The sequence below is a fragment of the Xenopus laevis genome, chromosome 1S (assembly GCF_017654675.1).
Source record: "Xenopus laevis strain J_2021 chromosome 1S, Xenopus_laevis_v10.1, whole genome shotgun sequence".
NCBI classification, from domain to species: domain Eukaryota; kingdom Metazoa; phylum Chordata; class Amphibia; order Anura; family Pipidae; genus Xenopus; species Xenopus laevis.
This window is the reverse complement of record NC_054372.1, coordinates 200,803,293-200,822,950: the sequence shown is the minus strand read 5'-3', so window position 1 is coordinate 200,822,950 and position 19,658 is coordinate 200,803,293. Positions and strand designations below refer to the sequence as shown.

The 19,658-nt window shown below is 39.7% G+C and overlaps 1 protein-coding gene across 1 annotated transcript in view; it reads right to left on the bottom strand.

Moving 5' to 3' along the window:
- Nucleotides 1-19,658, bottom strand: part of LOC108704986 (complement decay-accelerating factor-like) — a 152,086-nt gene that overhangs the window by 131,575 nt on the left and 853 nt on the right. The window lies entirely within an intron of this gene.

Genomic DNA, 19,658 nt, shown 5'->3' with positions numbered 1-19,658 from the left:
CTTGCACAACTGAACTATAACTCTAGTAAAAAAAGACCCTTTTAGTTACAAAGTTTGTACAAAGTGTGCATAAGCTGACGGCCCTGTCAAGGCAATGTCCAAGCGTCAGTCCTGAGTGAAAAAAAAGAAAGTGTTATCTTTGGGGGGAGAATCAAGCCTGACCCATGTGCAACCAATAAAAAGGGATGAGCAGCATTTCACTTTGTTGTTTTCATTTCATATGATGGGGAGGTGGCTTTCGTCTCAACGCCTGCTCTGCCAACCCCCACTTAATGGTGTCTTTGGAAGAGATCATGCTAAATAAAGAGACAAGCAGGTATGGTCTTTCTCTTATGGACTACATATTTGAGTGCTGGGGTTCATTTCTGTAGTAGTATTATGTATATATGTAGTGGTACCTGAGATCCAGACTGAGGCTTCCCCAGGCCCAGCAGCAGTGAGACCCCGTACTGTAACCATATAATTGGTGCCTGCTTCCATGGGAATTCTGTATTCTGTCACATTAGGGGGGAACTGGTGGGATTCTTCCTCTATCACAGTATTTTCCTTCCAGACCAACATATTCAGCTGCAAATAAGAGAAAGACAAGGGAACAAGGAGCAGCAACTGGAGCCTGAGGACCATTTAAGGTAAAATTCATGGAAATGTCCATTTGTTCTTCCAGATACTCCTGGAGGCTCAGCTGGGAGATTTATTTGGATAAAATTCAGGGTGAAGATCTATTGCTGAATACGTGATATAATAGTGGGTTCCTATACAGCACATGTTATTATGTATGGGCCGAGGGTCTCTGAGCAGCTAAACAAAAAAGACTAAAAACCTCAACCCCAATAGTTCCATCAATTCACACTCAGGGTATAGGGCACAGTGTGGATTCAGCTACACGACACCCCAAAATCTCATGGGCAGTGGTGAGAGACTATAAGAGATAAGACTAAAGAGAAATAAAATGTGGCAACTGCTAAATGATATTCACTTTTGCTGATCACTTGGGGGGCCAATGGATGGTCTCAGGGCCACTAGTTTACAGAAAAAAACTGTATCAATGAATGAATTTATATTTAGAATGAACAGGTCTGTAATAGAAACTGGGCCCCAAACCCCTGCGCTAACACTGGTTCTGCCCAGTCAGTAAATAGAAATCATCTTCTGATCAGAGAAATGTGACTGTAACTGAGTGAATTAATATAGACTGTTGCAACAAAAGGTAATAGGTAGCACCTCCCATTGATAGAGAGATCGCAAAATAATGGTGTGCAGGGTCACATGACATATAGAATTGAAGTACAGAAAGGAAAAGTGTGTCCCATATCATTGCACCATCCCATTATTTAGTCTGAGATCCCAACCATATAAGGTAAAACTTAACTTTTATTAAATTATCCAAATTAACACGAGAAAAAATAATAATAAGAAATTAAAAGCAAGGTTAGGTAGGGTAGCTGTATAGACACGAGGTCATCAGCTAATGTACGATATATGAGATCGAGATTGTGATGTGGGTTTATGCTGCGATAGCAACTGTTGCCCACCATCAATCTCGACTGCTGCCGTGCTGGCGTGCCTCTGTGCGTATGAGGGAATTCATGGATGGCGTTTGGAGTTATGTTGGCACGTAAAAAGTAAGCGCAGTGTGTACTCTATAAACTTAAGTGCCGTATATGTCAGCTTCAACCTGAGAGTCCCTGTGTCAACTGTGAGGGTACTAGCGTCCAGTCCCTTGTATCAGAGAGGAGGTAGTGAAACAATAAATAAAAGCCTAAAATAGATGCACATCTATTTTTAAAACTGTTAGGCAGGGACGATTACAAGCTGGGACGGGCGGCTTTGTGGAAGGGAGGAAGGGCGGAAGGGTTGGAGAAGGGCACTTCAAGTTCGCCGATACTCACTTAAAAGGCATTCTGCCTATAGGCTACCCGCGTCCTAACTGTGGACTGATCTCAAAGGAAGGGTGGTGTGGGAGGATACGAGGGGTGCTCTCGATCGCGGAGGTTTGCTTCCGCCTCCTATTGTTTCTCTACCTCCTCTCTGATACAAGGGACTGGACGCTAGTACCCTCACAGTTGACACGGGGACTCTCAGTTTGAAGCTGCCATATACGGCACTTAAGTTTATAGAGTACACACTGCGCTTACTTTTTACGTGCCAACATAACTCCAAACGCCATCCATGAATTCCCTCATATGCACAGAGGCACGCCAGCACGGCAGCAGTCGAGATTGATGGTGGGCAACAGTTGCTATCGCAGCATAAACCCACATCACAATCTCGATCTCATATATCGTACATTAGCTGATGACCTCGTGTCTATACAGCTACCCTACCTAACCCTGCTTTTAATTTCTTATTATTATTTTTTCTCGTGTTAATTTGGATAATTTAATAAAAGTTAAGTTTTACCTTATATGGTTGGGAACTCAGACTAAATAATGGGATGGTGCAATGATATGGGACACACTTTTCCTTTCTGTACTTGAATTAATATAGACCCCACATACCTTGGGAACTTTGGGGGACAGTGATAAAAAGGTGTCTGTTACCTGGTACCCAGTAAGGACTCCGTGTGTCTCTGACAGTCGCCATTTCAGCGTATTATTAATATTAATAATACTCGGATACAGAGTGAAATCAGTTTTTCCTGTAACAGAACAAATGTGAGAATTAATTCACAAACATAGGGTGTAGTGCTACACAATCAATCTCACCGCTTTTTGTAGCGTCGGGTGCCAGCTGCGACTCTGTCTGCCCAGGTCCAGTGCAAATTCCAATACAAACTCCAGCAGCACTCCAGTATAGTGAAAGAAATCTATTTGTGCAAATGAAGCAACGTTTCGGGCATAGCCAGCCCTTTATCAAGCCCTTTATCTAGCTTGATAAAGGGCTGGTTATGCCCGAAACGTTGCTTCATTTGCACAAATACATTTCTTTCACTATACTGGAGTGCTGCTGGAGTTTGTATTGAAATGTGAGAATTAAGTTACTTTCATTGTCATTTTGCACTTATAAAACTGGGAACATGTGCAAAAACATCAGTACAGAGAAGTGGGGTCCAGAGCATAGAGGTGTTTATATTTTATTATTGTTGTTATTGTTTAATAATAATAATAATAATTATTATTATTTATAAAGAGCTAAAACATTTTCACAGCACTGCACAGAGCTTATGCATCATTCCTATCCATCTCTGCCCCAGTGAGCTTACAATCTAAGGTCCCTATGACATTCCCATTAGTCCCTGCCCCACTGAGCATACAATCTAAGATTCCTATCGTAGTCACATCCATGGGCATCTGCAGAAAATTTTCCAGGGAGGCAAGGAAGAAAACATATTAAATAAATTACTTTTACCCATATTTTCTGGTCCACTGAAAAATGTAAAATGTGGGTTCTACTGTACAAAAAAATAGAGTAAGAAGAGCAGGAAGAGGTTGTACACAATAAAATGTCACTAGTATAAAGCAGGAGAGGGGGGTGAGGTACAAAAATGTAAATTATATCATTATAGATATTGCTATCTATACAGATATTTACAGGTATATTTATCAAAAAGTGAGTTAGTTAGAGATCACCACAGTCCAAAAGGGTGAAAATCTGCCTCTCTCCATTCATTTCTATGGGATTTTTAAAGGCATATTTATCAAATGGTGAACTTTTACTTTCACCCTTTGATAAATACTCTTTTAATTATTCGATTCGATTCAACTTTATTGTCATTACACAAGTACAAGTACAAGGCAACAAAATGCAGTTTAGGTCTATCCAGGAGCGCAATTAGCAGTAAGTGCAGGATAAGGTATAAATTATAATTGATATGTACAAGAATGAACTGGATAATATTTACAGAGGGATTTACAGTCATATGAACATAATATACAGTTTGTATTAACTATAATCAGGAGTTACGAGCAGATGAATAAATGTACAGGTTGCTGCAGTAATTATGAATATGCAAAGGATATGAACAAATTTACAGGTTTATTTATTTATGGGGAGAGTGTATGGTGGGGTGGGGGGGTTTAAAGGAGTCAGTAAGGTGCAGAGTTCAGTATGGAGACAGCTCTGGGGAAAAAACTGTTCCTCAGTCTGCTGGTTCTTGTCCGGGGTAACCTGAAACGCTTGCCTGAAGGCAGAAGAGAAAACAGTTTGTGGGCAGGGTGAGAGGAGTCCTTAAGAACACTACGTGCTCGATGAAGACAGTGCTTCTTCTGGATGTCCTCAATGGATGGAAGCGGAGTCCCTGTGATGCGCTGGGCAGTTTTTACCACCCGCTGCAACGCCTTGCGCTCAGCAACAGAGCAGCTCCCATACCCCACTGTCATATAGTTGGTCAGGATGCTCTCTATTGTGCAGCGATAAAAGTTCACCAGGATGGCTGAGGACAGCTGGTTCTTCTTTAGTGTTCTCAAGAAGAAGAGGCGCTGGTGAGCCTTCTTGACCAGGCTGGAGGTGTTGGTAGTCCAGGACAGGTCCTCCGAGATGTGGGTTCCCATAGAAATACCCCATAGAAATGGATGGAGAGAGGCAGAATTTCACTCTAGTGAACTGTGGTGATCTCTAACTTCATTTTTTGATAAATATATCCCAGAGAGGTGAGTGTGGGGAATGAGAAGGGAAAGGGTAAAAGAGGAGAATGAATAGAGAGAGGACATGGACAGGTGGGGGATACAATGGAGCAGCAGGGGTTAATGTGACAAATACACTGAGAGAATGATTGTAGGCAAAACCCACAGACAAGTTGTACCTATAAGATTGAATAATGAATGTAGTTACTAGGGATGCACCGAATCCACTATTTTGGATTCGGCTGAACCCCCGAATCCTTTGCGAAAGATTTGGCCGAATACCGAACCAAATCCAAAATCCTAATTTGCATATTCAAATTAGGGGTGGGAAGGGGAAAAAATATTTGCTTCCTTGTTTTGAGACAAAAGTTCATGCGATTTCCCTCTCCGCTCCTAATTTGCATATGTAAATTAGGATTCGGATTCGGTTCGGCCAGGGAGAAGGATTCAGCCGAATACCGCTGAAAAAGGCAGAATCCTGGACTCATTATAGTCTCTGTAACTCACACACACACAGTCTCTCACACCTTCTTACACACATTAACACTAACACTTCATTTTACACACAGACACTGACATTCACACTCGAAGCTTAACACAACATATTCACACTCATCTGGCCCGGGGAGAAGTTACTTCATCAGGAGGACATTCTCTGATTCTCTCATTCCTCACACAGTTGAGGAGCAAGAAGCATCTCACAGCAGGAAGGGGCGGAGCTAAACTAGACTGCGGCTCTCAGCAGCACAATAGGCATTGGGATGGTCCATTATTTGAAGGGGTGCTAATGATTTGTAAGATGTAAGCCTTTTATAAACGTATCCCAGGTTCTACACTTGATCTTAGCCAAAATGCCGTTATCCCAGGTTCTTTAAGAAATGTGTTCATAATAAAAGAACAAAAAAGTAAATATACATATGTCAGGAGAATATCCTTTATTATAAAGTACAGGTCCAGGGAGGGGCAAGTGCCTCCTTTTTCCCCTATCTAATATCCCTATCACATTCCCATCAGTCCCTGGCCCAGTGAGCTTACAATCTGAGGTTCCTAGCAGGGAGTTGCCCACAGCCCAAGGAGCCACTGGCAGCCAGTCACACTATAATCCTACAAATCTCACATATCTCAGGGCCATGTACAGATGTGATCTATATGCTTTAGTAGTGAGGGAGGAAAGTGGGGTACTCTGAGGCATTCCACACAGACAGAGGGGAGATCATTTCTTGCAGATAGTGCCCTGGCTGGAATTAAATGCAGGACCCAAGAACTCATCATTAAAATTGTGTTAATTGTTTTCTATATATTGATTTTATGTGGTTGGACCCAGTTCGGTTCATAATACAAGGTTTTATGTGACACTTTCACTTATTGCACATTTATTTATTAAACTGTAGATGCTCTAGTCAGGCCATCAGACCATTTATTTCAATGCACACAGTCAAACTATCAGAATACCCTTTTCCCACACATTCCACCACTAATGCCACCTTAACCAGTCCATTTACTTTACAAAATTTACTGCAATGTTTCGCCACTTCTAAAAACTTCTAGGAGGTCCCCATAGGCTAACATAGCAATTTGGCAGGTTTAAGGTGGCAAAGTGTCGAAGTCGATGTTTTTTAAAGAGACAGTACTTCAATTTTCAAATGGTCAAATATTCAAATTTTTTTCAATTCAAATCGAATTTTGACTTATTCGATGGCCGAAGTACCCAAAAATTACTTCGAAATTCAAAGTTTTTGAATTTCAAAAATTCACTTCGACCCTTAGTAAATGGGCACCATAATGTCTATAGAGAAAATAGATAAAAACACATATTTCTGACCATTACAAGTTGCATTTTGCAGGGTATAGATGCATATACATGTGAGCAAAGAGTTGTTTTAACATAGTAATATCTTCAACTATGTTTCTTAGTTGGATTAAAGTAGAGCATAGTTATTTTAAATTCACAACAAAAATAGTGTCATGATTAGTTGATAGCTATTTGTAGTTAATCCACATGTAGATAGCTTGGTTCAACTCAGAGAAAGAACAAGTACTAGTCTGATAGGGAATCAAGATCCAAGGTACAACTCAGCTTTATGTGGTCAATAGATCAGCTAGGGGAGTATTGAGTGAGACAAAACCTCTGAATTCCCAGATAGATGTTGGGCGGTGGTATTTTGTAAATAGGCTATATTTGCTTCAAAAACTCTGCTAGCGTTCACTCTGTTAATTATTTCCTGGATGGTTGGACAATTGAAGGTCTGTCAGAATATGATTAGCCAATTTTTGGTTAGATTTTGGTATATCATTGAATGGTCTGCCCATAAGAAAGGAAGGTATATCCAAAGGGTTATTAGAACCTGGTCTAATACCTTCTTAACCTCTAGCCACATTGGTTGAATAATTGGGCATTCCCAAAAAAATGTGTAGAAGTGTACCTTGTTCTCCACAATTTCTCCAGCATAATGGCGAATGATCAGGGAAAAGCTTATGGAGCCAATCGGGAGTGTAATACCAGAACATCAATATCTTATAAATATGCTTTTCTGTCTAACATAGGTAATCATTTGCCCAGCATTTTTCCAAATTTCTGACCAATCATCTTGAAGTACCTTATTCCATTTACTCATATACTGTAGTTATGTTGCCCTGGACTAGCGGCTAGAGGCTCAGTAAGAAGCTTATATATCCTAGAAATAAGTCCCTTTTGTGGCATTCAATGTTTTGCTAAGGTTTCAAAAACTGTACTTGCACTTGACCTTGCAGCAGTTAAGTACGGGCGTATAAAGTTGCAAAGTTGAAAGTATTCAAACTGGTAAAGAGTAGATTGGGGGGCCAATTCTCTCAGTTGCTGTTGAGTAAGAGGAGCTTTGGTAAGATTGTTATTAATTCCCCTATTGTAAATAGGCCTGTTGTCCCCACCGTTTGCAGAATGAAGCATTTGTACCCAGAGAAAATTGGGATTTTGAAAATAGCTTGTAATTAAGGAACACTGCGACATCAAGCCCCATTTGTGTTTTAATTTGTCCCAAATTTTCAAGGTCAATTGAGTAGTTGGAAGCAGGCCTAGTGATATCCTTGTTATTTTTTCAATGGTGGCCCAGACAGCGGGGGAAGGTTGGCTTGACCGTGCCAACAGTTGCCCTAATTGCGCTGCTTCATAATATTTTTGCAAATGGGGCACCCCCAAATCTCCATATTTAGTTGATGTAGTCAAAAACAATCTGGCTATTTGGTGATTTTTTTTACCCCAAATAAAGTTATGGAATAAACTTTAAGCACAAAACAAAAACTGTGGTACCGTGTTAGCCAGTAGCAAAAATAACAAATAAAAAAACAAACAATTACAAAAAGTATAGTAGAAGTGATACCTATATTGGCTAACAATAAAAATAGATTGCAAGCTTTCGGAGCACCAAGGCCCCTTCGTCAGGCAAAATACAAATGAAAGGTAAAAAGACACAACATATATTCTGTTAGATCAGTGACAGTTATTCATGGGCAATAAATGAGGAAGTTACAGATAAAGATCAATTGTAGAGATAATATAATGAATTAGTCTGGATTCAGTCAGGTCACATAGTTTGACATGAAACCTGACCCTAAATTAAGGCCCTGTCTTAATGTGTTAAATAACTCCATACATTTGAATTCATAAATCTTCTTTTCCCATTCAGATACAACCATCTACATCAAAAATGGAACCATACAAACATCCCTATAGCAAAAACCAACAGGCCGTCCTTCATATCTTATGTGGGACAGTTTTCATCCTCATCACATAAAAAAATCCTTGTGTTTAGCCAGGCTCTGAGATACAACCGGATTTGCTCAAACCTTCATGACAGAAATAAACATCTCCATTCCTTACGGAAAACTATTGTTAATTAGGGATCCCATCCGCAGGTTATTGATGATCAAATCCACAGAGCAACTCAAATACCCAGAGACACACTCTTGGATTACAAAGAAAAGACAGAAAACAACAGGGTACCTATAGTACTTACCTACAACCCACAACTGAACATCATTAGAAAAATAGCCAGAGACCTGCAACCCATGCTCCATACAGATACCCGACTAAAACAAATATTCCCAGAACTACCTCTCTTGTCTTATAGACAACCACCTAATCTGAGGAAAATGATTGTCTCTTCCTAAAACAACTAAAGCAGCGACATTTCCTGCAACAGCAACAGATGTGAAACCTGCAAATCCATCCTGTGCAAAGATCAAGTTGCAATTCCCAATACACAAAAAGTCTACACATTCTGGACCGCTATTCGTGTGCTTCATCCAATGTGGTATATATGATTACATGTACTAGGTGCTCTACAGGAGGCAGATACATTGGTGAAACTTGACAAAAATTGGGCACAAGGATGAACCATCGCAGACATAAAATCAACAGCAAATCATGTGAAACACCAGTGGGGCAACATTTCTGCAGTCAAAATCTTCAGGACATGCAGCTCTTAATTCTAAAAGGGAACTTTAAAACTGAACGGGAAAGGAAGATTTATGAATTCAAATGTATGGAGTTATTTAACACATTAAGACAGGGCCTTAATTTAGGGTTTGGTTTCATGTCACTCTATGTGACCTGACTGAATCCAGACTCCTGGACTATTTACAACCCACCCTTATTCATTGTATTATCTCTACAATTGATCTCTATCTGTATGTAACGTCCTAATTTATTGCCCATGAATACCTTTCACTGATCTAACAGAATATATACTGTGCCTTTCTAACTTTCATTTGTATTTTGCCTGACGAAGGGGCCTTGGTGCTCCAAAAGCTTGCAATCTATTTTTATTGTTAGCCAATATAGGTATCACTTTTACAATACTTTTTGTATTTGTTTTTTTTTTTATTTGAAATAAACTTTGAATGTCTTTCAGTGGGGGCAGTGTAACTGGCAAAAGTTTCAAACAGATGTAAGCATCTTTTTTTCTTATAAGGGGGTTAAAATTTGTCTCATATAAAGATTTGTACTTAGTTGTGATTTCCTCCCTCCACCTATAAAAATAATTAGCTTTCAACGCATGAAGATCTGATATGTTGAGAGATAGAGCTTCTGATTTAGATAAGTTCAATTTATAGCCAGAGAAAGAGCTAAAATCTTTTATCAGGTCATGTAGATTAGGCGATATATATGATATAGTCGGGTTGGTTATGTTAGGATGACATTATCCACAAAAAGGGCAGTTTTAAATTGTGTTGAACTAATCGGGACACCAGAAATATTGGGATTCAATCTGATTGCTGCTGCTAAAGGCTCTATACTGAGTGCATACCGTAAGGGTGAAAGAGGACAGCCCTGCCTCGTACCATTCATTATTGGAATAGGCTTATTAGTTTGTCCAGGTAGCTTTAAGTAAGTTGAAGGTTGACTATATAGATGTTGTAGAGCTGTTAAGTATGGGCCTTTCAAGTTCAAATGGGTGAGTTTCAGAAAATAAGTAAGACCAGTTTAGCTTATCGAATGACTTTTCGGCATCAAGGCTTAGAACCACTGATGGAACACTCTGGACCCACTGATGAGTCATTAACCTTATTTCAATAAGGTAAATGACCCACCTGGTATTGGTGCCTGCCAGACGGCCTAATATAAATTCTACCTGGTCATGGTGTATTAATTTGGGCAAAATTGGGGCTAATCTATTTGCTAAGATATTTGAGAAAAGCTTAAGGTCTGAATTTAAAAGGGCTATGGGCCTATAGTTTGTACATAGAGTATGATCTTTTCCTTCCTTAGGGATGAGAGAGAGATATGAAGCCTGGGTTGTCTTAGATATTGAGGCTCCTTGCAGAAACTGATTGAAGAACTACAGCAAATAAGGGGAAAGGATTTGAAAAAAAAGTTTATAATACTTGTAAGGAAGCCCATCAGGACCTGGAGCTTTGCCATTAGGCATGTTTTTCAAAGTGTATGCTAGCTGTTCTGGAGTAATTTCTTCATTTAATGCCTGCAAATTGTCGGGTTGAAATTTGGGCAAATTAAGATCTTTCAGAAAGGCACTTATAGGGACAGTATATTCACTGCTTTTTGATGGAGTGGGCTGAGTTAAAATATATAGTCTATGGTAGAATTTGTAAAACTGTGCTCCAATTTGGTTAGGGTCATATGCAAGTTGCACAGTTTCATTTTAGATTGTATTCCTTTTGGAGGATGCTTATGGATTTTTGAGCTTTCTTGCTAAAAGAGTATGTTGCCTATCACCCTTTTTATAGAAAGCTTGCTTTGTCCAAAGTATAGCGTTGGAGACTTCATCATGCCTAATGCATATTAGATCTTTTTTAAGATTTATTGTTTGGTTGAGTACTAAATCCATACCAAACAAGTTATACTGTGTTTCCAGGTCTCAGAGCTTTCGATGTAGAGAAAAATATGTCTCTGCCCGTCTCTTCCGTTTATTGGTGGATAGAGCTATGAAATGGCCCCTAACTGTAGGCTTATGGGCTTCCCATAAAGTAGACAAGCTCTGAACTGATCCTTCATTTATTTGAAAGTACTCTTTCAGATTGGTCTCAATTTGTTTGAAGGCCTCTGGGTTATGTAGTATGGTCTCATTTAACTGCCAATGGGGCTCTCTGGGTGGAGGTTTCAACAAATCTAAGGTAAGAGCTATTGGTGCATGGTCCAACCCGGTATTTGGATACATTTCTGTTGAATAGCGTATGTGCAGAGCAGATTATGAAATGAGAAAATGATCAATACGCAAATGGACCTTATGTACTGGGGAATGGAAGGTGTATTGTCTGTCATTGGGATGGTAGATACGCCAGGCATCAAACATATGTGCCTGCCATATTAACAGTGGGAAACTATGTGAGATTAAGTGGGCCTGATTATCTGAAGAAGGGTGAGAACGATCTGCTATTTGAGAATGGACCACATTGAAATCCCCCCCATTACACCATATGAAGATTCGGATGTATGTATGTCCAAGTCGATTTACCAACAGCTTGAATGAGTAACCCCATCTATATGGGATATTGTGCTCCCTCAGTTTCTGAGTAATAGGCCGTAATTCTCTCCATTTTGCAAGAGTGATTGGAGAAAGGTCAGAGAATATCTGGAGTTTGTGATTGCAAAATTCTAGCTGTTTGAGTGCTCGTGTCTTGGCTAGCAGAGTTTCCTTGGCTTGGAAATAATGAAAACAAACAACAATATCCCGTGGGGGTTTGGTGGTAGGTGGCTTCGGGCCTAGTGAACGATGAGCCCTATCTAAACTTCATTTGTCGTCAAAAAAGTCTGGACATATAGAGGTGAACAGGCCTTGTAAATATTGTGGAACTGCATCCGCAGTGACATCCTCTGGAACACCCCGTATTTATACATTTTGCCTACGGGATCTGTTTTCTAAGTCTTCGCAAATATTGCACCACTTCCTCTTTAAGGTAGGAATTATCCTCCTCCATGGTTATTAATTTTGAGGCCATATTGTCTGTTAATGTCTCCAATTTGTCTGTGTGTTCACCTATATCTGTAATGTCTCTTTGTATTTCTTTGATTGCTAAAGCTACTACACTGGAGATGGACTGAGTAATGTTTGTTACCAAAGCTGCCTGTAATACAGTAGTTGTAATTGTTTGCTTAATACTTGGGCAGTTACTGGTGTATCTTCAGGCAAAGTCTCTTTGCTATGTAGCTGCGATGTGTGGTGTAGTGTTGATGAAGCAGGTGAATTAGTGCTACTCACCGAGCCATTAGGAGAAGCATCAGGTAGAGCAGGAGTAGCAGGAAGCATTATGCCATCAGCATCATCAACGTTAGTAGCCGTGCTTGTTCTGGCTTGGCGTTTTCTGCAGGTATGGCGACAGTATGACTCGCTGATCTCAAGGTTTTCTCTTCCCCATGTCTAGTGTTGGTAGTGAGCTATGTGACCCGGCTGTCTTAGACAAGCTTAATAATAGCTTATAAGCTATAAGGGAATCCACAGGACGGAGCTTTCAAACAGTACGTGCAGCTTCCACCATGGCTAGCCACGCCCCCCACTCACACACTTTTGCACATATTTACACACTCACTGTGTATTTTCCAAAAATATATGGTTCTGGGGTCGAGGGGTTGTGCTGTTAGAGGGTCTTGGGCACATAATACACAGTCTGGGGCTTTGTTCACAAAAGGCGAATCAGTATCAGAAAAAATTCATATTCACTATTTTTATTTGGGGGCCACACATGCCAGCTGCTTTGATTTCTCTATACATATTGGGCATCAAACTGTTCAGTAGACTCTTGGTATCAATATTTAGGGTGTTTTACAATTATATGTAAGAAATTGGGTGAAATAAATGCGGCAAATTGCAATATTTTTAGGTGATTTTCAGAAATTTTGTAAAAAACACTGCCTTTTGCATAGCTTTGCAGTTGAGTAGTTTGGAGTAGAAAGACATAATTAACCATTTTATATTCATCAGAATGTGTACTTTCCAAATATATATGGTTTTCAGGGGTCACCATAATTGTTTGTAGCTTTTATCCCACATAAAACTGGCAGTGTTTATAAATGTGTAAATGTAAGCCTTCAAATAAGTATGTACAATGTAGATTCTGGGGTCTTTACATGCCACGTACTTCAATAAACGTACATTGGGCATCAAACTGTTCAGAGGACGCCAGGCTTTCATATTTGGGGTGATGTATCTTGATACCTAATAGTATGTGGGAAATAAGATGCTGCAGGTGGAAGTTTTGACGTGATTTTTGAAAATGTCACCAAAATTGTCAAATTTAGGAAAAGTTTGCGGCTTGGTGCTTTGGAGTAGAAAGACATGCATACCCAATTTGGATTCGGGGGAATGTGTACTTTTTGAAAATATATGGTTTTCTGGGGTGAACATACTTTTTTATACCTTTGCCAACCCCAGAATGATGTAAATGTGGTGATTTTGCAGCAATTGAAATGACAGACCATATGAGGTGGTCTACATTTGGGGCCCTTTATACCATGTGCTTATGTAAACCTATACATATTGGACATAAAACTGTTCAGCAGACTCCAGGCTTCATATTTGGGGTGATTTATCTTGATACCTAATAGTATTTGGGAAAAAAGATGCTGCAGGGTGGAAGTTTTGAGGTGATTTTTGGAAATGTCACTAAAATTGCCAAATTTAAGAAAGGTTTGCGGCTTGGTGCTTTGGAGGAGAAAGACCTCCCCTGAAATGATGTAAATATGTTGATTTTGCAGTATCTGGAATTGAGATCTTATAGCCCAAATGGGGTGTCTACATTTTGGGGTCCCTATATGCCACATACTTAGATAAACCTATACATATTGGACATCAAACTGTTCATTGGACCCCAGGCTTTCCTATTTAGGGTGTTTTACATTGGTACCCAATGATGCTGTAGATTGGAAGCTTTGAGGCAATTTCTCAAGAAATTCACCAATTATATAAAAAATTATAATTTTAGGAAACAATTGCAACTTGGTAGTTTGGAGTACATAGATATAGTTACCAATTTTTGTTTCTCAAGAATCTGTTCTTTCTAATAATGGGTAGTTTTCTAGGGTGAACGTACTGTTAGTGGAATGTTTTGCCTTGAATCAGAAGTATGTCGTTTGGGGAGCGGTGCTTTGGAAATTTGCTAGTGTACTGCTTGTAGATTTTGATCTATACAAGTGACAAATTAACTATATATATTTCTATATGATGTTTCTGATATATGTGATTGTAATATGTGAAATATGATTTTTTTCATTTTATTGCACACTTAGAAGCCTAAATTTTTTACAGAAGTGGAATTACACCAAAATTCTAGCACGTTTTGAAAGCTCAGGTTTCCTGAAAAAAAAACAATATATTGCTTTCCTGGGTTAACTAAAAGATCCCCCCAGGAAAAGCCCTTAAATTGAAAAAGTACAAAATGTTCAAAAATGTTTTGGCAATAAAAGTACCAAATCAGTCAATTTGGCTGGCAGCGAAACGGTTAAATTGCAATTTTTCACAATATAAGGATTTAAACCAATGTGATAAAAAAGCCACAAAATAGTGTAAGTGCATATGTGTGTGTACAATTGCCAAATTGCGTGTGTGAGTGCTGTGAATGTGTGTATGTATGTGAGTGTGTGTAAGTGTAAATCTAGTGTTTTCGGTTTGGGAGATGATAGTGAAGTAATCAGAAAACTCTATTTGTGTCATACAAAGTTTTTCTTCTTAAAAAGTACCTTTAAAATGTTTGCTGCAAATCTTAAGGAGATATCAAGTTTTGGCATCTCCACTGTATCCATTCAGCTCTAATACAAAGACTCACAATGTCACATGAATTCATTATCCTTCTGTGAGTCATGTGTGCATTATGGTAGTATAAAATCAAAGTATGCCTTGTTGGTGGAATAATATGGAGAACACAAACATTTGGAGTGAAAAAGTGGTGGCACTAGTGGTGAAATGCACACGTGTCTTGTTGTTGCTATGGGTAACAGAAGTTGACACATAAGGTGGAGAAATATGTGCGAGTTGCAATATTTGGCGCAGTGTTGAGGTAGATTTCGACAGTGAAATTGCACCAAACAAGTGGACTGAGTAAGGTGGGGTGTACTTCATGGTACTAGTGGTGAAATGCACGGGAAATGTGATTTGCTGTTTCTATGGGTAAAAGAATTTTGCATATGAGGACTAGAAATTAGTTCTACTTGCAATATTTGGCGAAGTGTTGCGGTAAATTTTGACAGTGAAAATTCACCAAAGTAAGTGGAAATTTGCTTTGCTGTTGCTATGATTAACAGAAATCTGCACATAAGGAGGAGCTATTAGTGCGACCTCCAATTTTTGGCGTATCTTTGCGGTAAATTTCGACACCAAAGTAATTGGACTTACTCTGGTTGGGGTCAGCTTCATGGCACTAGTGGTTGAATGTGTGGGACAAGGATAGTCTGACAGCTTGACTGTGTGCATTGAAATAAATTGTCTGATAGTCTGACTTGAGGAAACTAGAGATGAGGTTCTACTGAAAACACGTGATGCACTATTAGGGAACACAAGAAAACAAGTGAGAAGATCCCATTAGTCATAGAATACGGTCCATTGAGCAAGAAAATTAACCATATTGTGAAAAAACACTGGTCCTAGCTAGGACAGGATTACACTTTTGGGAAACTTTTTAAAGAGAAGCTCCTGCCAACTCCCTGGTTAGGGCAGATACAAGATTTCTTCCTAAACCAAAGAATGGGACTTTCCCATGTCTTAACTGCAGTAAATGTGACTCAATAATGAAGGGTGAATCCATTACATATCCACATCAAGGACATAAAATCCCCATAACACAACACCATTTCTGTCATTTATGCGCTAAAGTGCCCAAGTGGCAAATTATATGTAGGGCAAACGACACGAGCAGTTAATGAGTCAGGATTGGTGAACAAGCCTTTGACCCAAATCACAAAAAGACACAGGGGCATTTGGCATTTTCGTTACTGCGCAAATTCACTAACGAACGCTGGCGTAGATTCGCTAGTGTTACTTCGCACCCTTACGCCTGGCGAATTTTCGCTACGAACGTAACTACGCAAATTCACTAACTTGCGCATTGTACTGAACGCTACCTTTTACGCTAGACTTCCTTCGCCACCTCAGACCAGGCGAAGCGCAATAGAGTAGATAGGGATTGCTTCAAAAAAAAGTAAAAAATTTTCTAAGTCACAAAAAACGCTGGCGTGTTCTCTACATTATGGGTGATAGGCTGAAAAAGATCGAAAAAATTTTTGGGGCTCCTCTCCTTCCCCCCTACATTTCCTAACTCATGGCAACTTACCTAGACAGTGGGCACATGTGTAGGGCAAAATAAACATTTTATTTGATGTTTTGAAGGTTTCCCAGGCATTTGTAGTGATTGTACGTATTCCTCCATTGAAATTTGAATTTGGCGCCGTATGCAAATTAACCATCGCTAGCGTAACTTCGCTTCGCTTAGCGAATCAACGCTAGTGCAACTTCGCAACCTTACGCTACCCCTGAGCGCAACTTCGGATTTTAGTGAATTTGCGAAGCGCTGGCGCAACTACGAATCTTAGTGAATTTGCCCCACAGACGGGTTGGCAGACACTTGTTTCATGTAAGACACAGTGCTGTAAGATTAAAATGGATAGTTCTATAGAAAGTGAATATGCCCATCAGAGGGGGTGATAGAAAAACATTGGTATTACAGCAAGAGGCAAGAGATGGATAGAATTATTAAATACAACTGAACCAAAAGGAATGAATGAAGCTTGGAGTCTAATATGCTTTTTATAAAATATATGCCTTATAACTATAACTAAAATAACTTATACTAATTGCAACACTTTCTGAATCTAGACTGATCCTATCATCTGGTTACTCCAATACAATGTATGGACAATTACTTCTGGACTGCAAACAACCAGATGATACATTCATTAATACATTGCTTATATAAACTAGTATAACTATATGTACAATGATGGTGAGTTTCTGGATAGACTTGATTGTAGTTAATTAATTTACAATGCAATCAGTGTTGGACTGTCCCACAGGGATACCAGGAAAACTCCCGGTGGTGTCAGCGGCCTCTTGCTTCAAATCATTTGGCCGATTTCATGGTCATTCCCTATTTCTTTAACCTTTTCGCTGCCAGACAATTTGGCCGATTTAGTATTTTATTGCCAGACCATTTTTGAACATTTTGAACTCTTTCACTTTAAAGGCCTTTCCTGGGGAGGTCTTTTCGTTTACCCAGGACATGGTCTTTTCGTTTACCCAGGACATGTTTTTTTCAGGACAACCTGAGCTTTGAAAATATGCTATTTTGTTTTAATTCCACTTCTATAAAAAAATATAGGCTTCAAAGTGCCTAATAAAATGAAAAAAATCATGTTTCACAAAGTACAATTACATATATCAGAAACATCATTTATTTTATGTACAAGAACACAGCCGATTTGGAAAAGTCTATGTCTCCTAAACGCGGGAATACCAAATATATAGAGTTTTATGGAGATTTCTCACTTGTATAGATCAAAATCTACAAGCAGTACAATAGCAAATTCCCAAAGCACCGCTCCCCAAACGGCATACTTCTGATTTCAAGGCCAAACATTCCACTAACATTAGGTTCACCCCAGAAAACCATTTATTTTCAGAAAGTACACATTCCCCCCGATCTAAATTGGGTATGCATGTCTTTCTACCCCAAAGTACCAAGCTGCAAATCTTTCCTAAATTTGGCAATTTTGGGGACATTTCCAAAAATCATCTCAAAACTTCCACCCTGCAGCATCTTATATGGAACATACCATTAGTTATCAAGACAAATGACCCCAAATATGAAAGCCTGGGGTCTGCTGAACAGTTCGATGCCCAATATGTATAGGTGTACCCAAGCACGTTGAATATAGGGGCCTCAAAAGGAAGATCCCCCATTTGGTCTATCATTTCAGGTACTGCAAAATCAACACATTTACATCATTCTGGGGTTGGCAAAGGTAGAAAAAAGTACGTTCACCCCAGAAAACCATATATTTTCGAAAAGTACACATTCCCCCCGAATCCAAATTGGATATGCATGTCTTTCTACCCCAAAGCACCAAGCTGCAGATCTTTCTTAAATTTTGAATTTTCTCCGCTGTCTTTTCGCCTTCTGTGAAGAATGACCCGTGACTGAGTATTATTTGCCAAAAGACCCTACTAACAGCACATAGACCCCCAAAACCATATATGTTTGGAAAGTACACCTTCTGATGAATCTAAAATGGGTAATTATGTCTTTCTTCTCTAAACTACCTTACTGCAAAGCTACGCTAAATGCAGCAGTTTTTATGACATTTCTCAAAATTGGCTAAAAATATTGCAATTGGCCGCATTTATCTCACCCAATTTCTTAAATACAATTGTAAAACACCCTAAATATTGACGCCAAGGGTCTACTAAACAGTTTGATGCCCAATGTGCATAGATATACTAAAGCAGCTGGCATGTGCGGACCCCCCAAAAAAAGAGTGCATTTGAATTTTCTTCTCTGTCTTTTCGCCTTCTGTGAACATAAAGCAGTGACTGCATATTGTGCCACAAGACCCCCTAACAGCACAAGACCCCCCAAAAACATATATTTTTTGCAGGACCCACGTGACGTCTCCCTCCTCTCCCTCCCCGGGCGAAAGATGTCGGCACACGCCACACGCCACACACAATCCGGGGTGGGGAGAGTAACAAAACCCTCTGCAGAAGCGGCAATCGCCGCAGATGCAGAGAGGAGCCCTTTACAGCCAAGAACGTAGGTACTACCTGCATGGCAGTTAGGGCTTTTCCCTGTAAGAACGTAGTACCTACGTTCTTGGCAGGTAAAAGGTTAAGGGGCTTGATTATGGAAGAATAGAGTATAGCAAGTAGAGCTAAAATAATAGGAGAATAAAGAGGTAGAGAGTAGGAATAATAGTTTGGAAAGTGGGCCCATGGTGTAAAGTTATCTGGTGGTCCCTTTACATCCCAGTCCGACACTGAATGCACTTTGTATACCTGGCCAGAAGATGGAGCTGTATATACACTTTTTTGGCCACATGATTTGATGTGGGGTGGTGGAGTTAGCCATTAAAAGCTTAATCCACACAGTATGTTGTAACCTGCACCAGAGGAAGGACCCATGAGGTCTAAAGGTGGCCATAGACACACAGATTCGTACGATTTTCGGATTGTGTGTGGCGTGTGCCGACATCTTTCGCCCGGCGGAGATCGGTCGTTTGGTCGATCGGTCAGGTTTGATTTTGACCCGACCGATCCCGCCGGAGCTCATGGCACATCGTAATCTGATCGTTCGGCCATACGGCCGAACAATCAGATTACCCCCGATATAACCATGCTGCCAATGGCATATCGGGGAAAGATCCGCTCGTTTGGCAACATCGCCAAACGAGCGGATCTTTGCATCTATGGCCACCTTAAAACATGTAGTGCCTTGCAACTTTAATTAAATCACTTGAAAATACTGCTCTCCAGTAAACCTTTATTCCCTCTGAAATACATGGTTGACTTATCTTATCAAACAGTTTGAGCCACACAAATCATAATCATCTGCAACAACCCACTGTGCTCTTGTAACAATGTAATGATGAGAAGATTTTTGTGGCTAAATAAGAGATTCTCT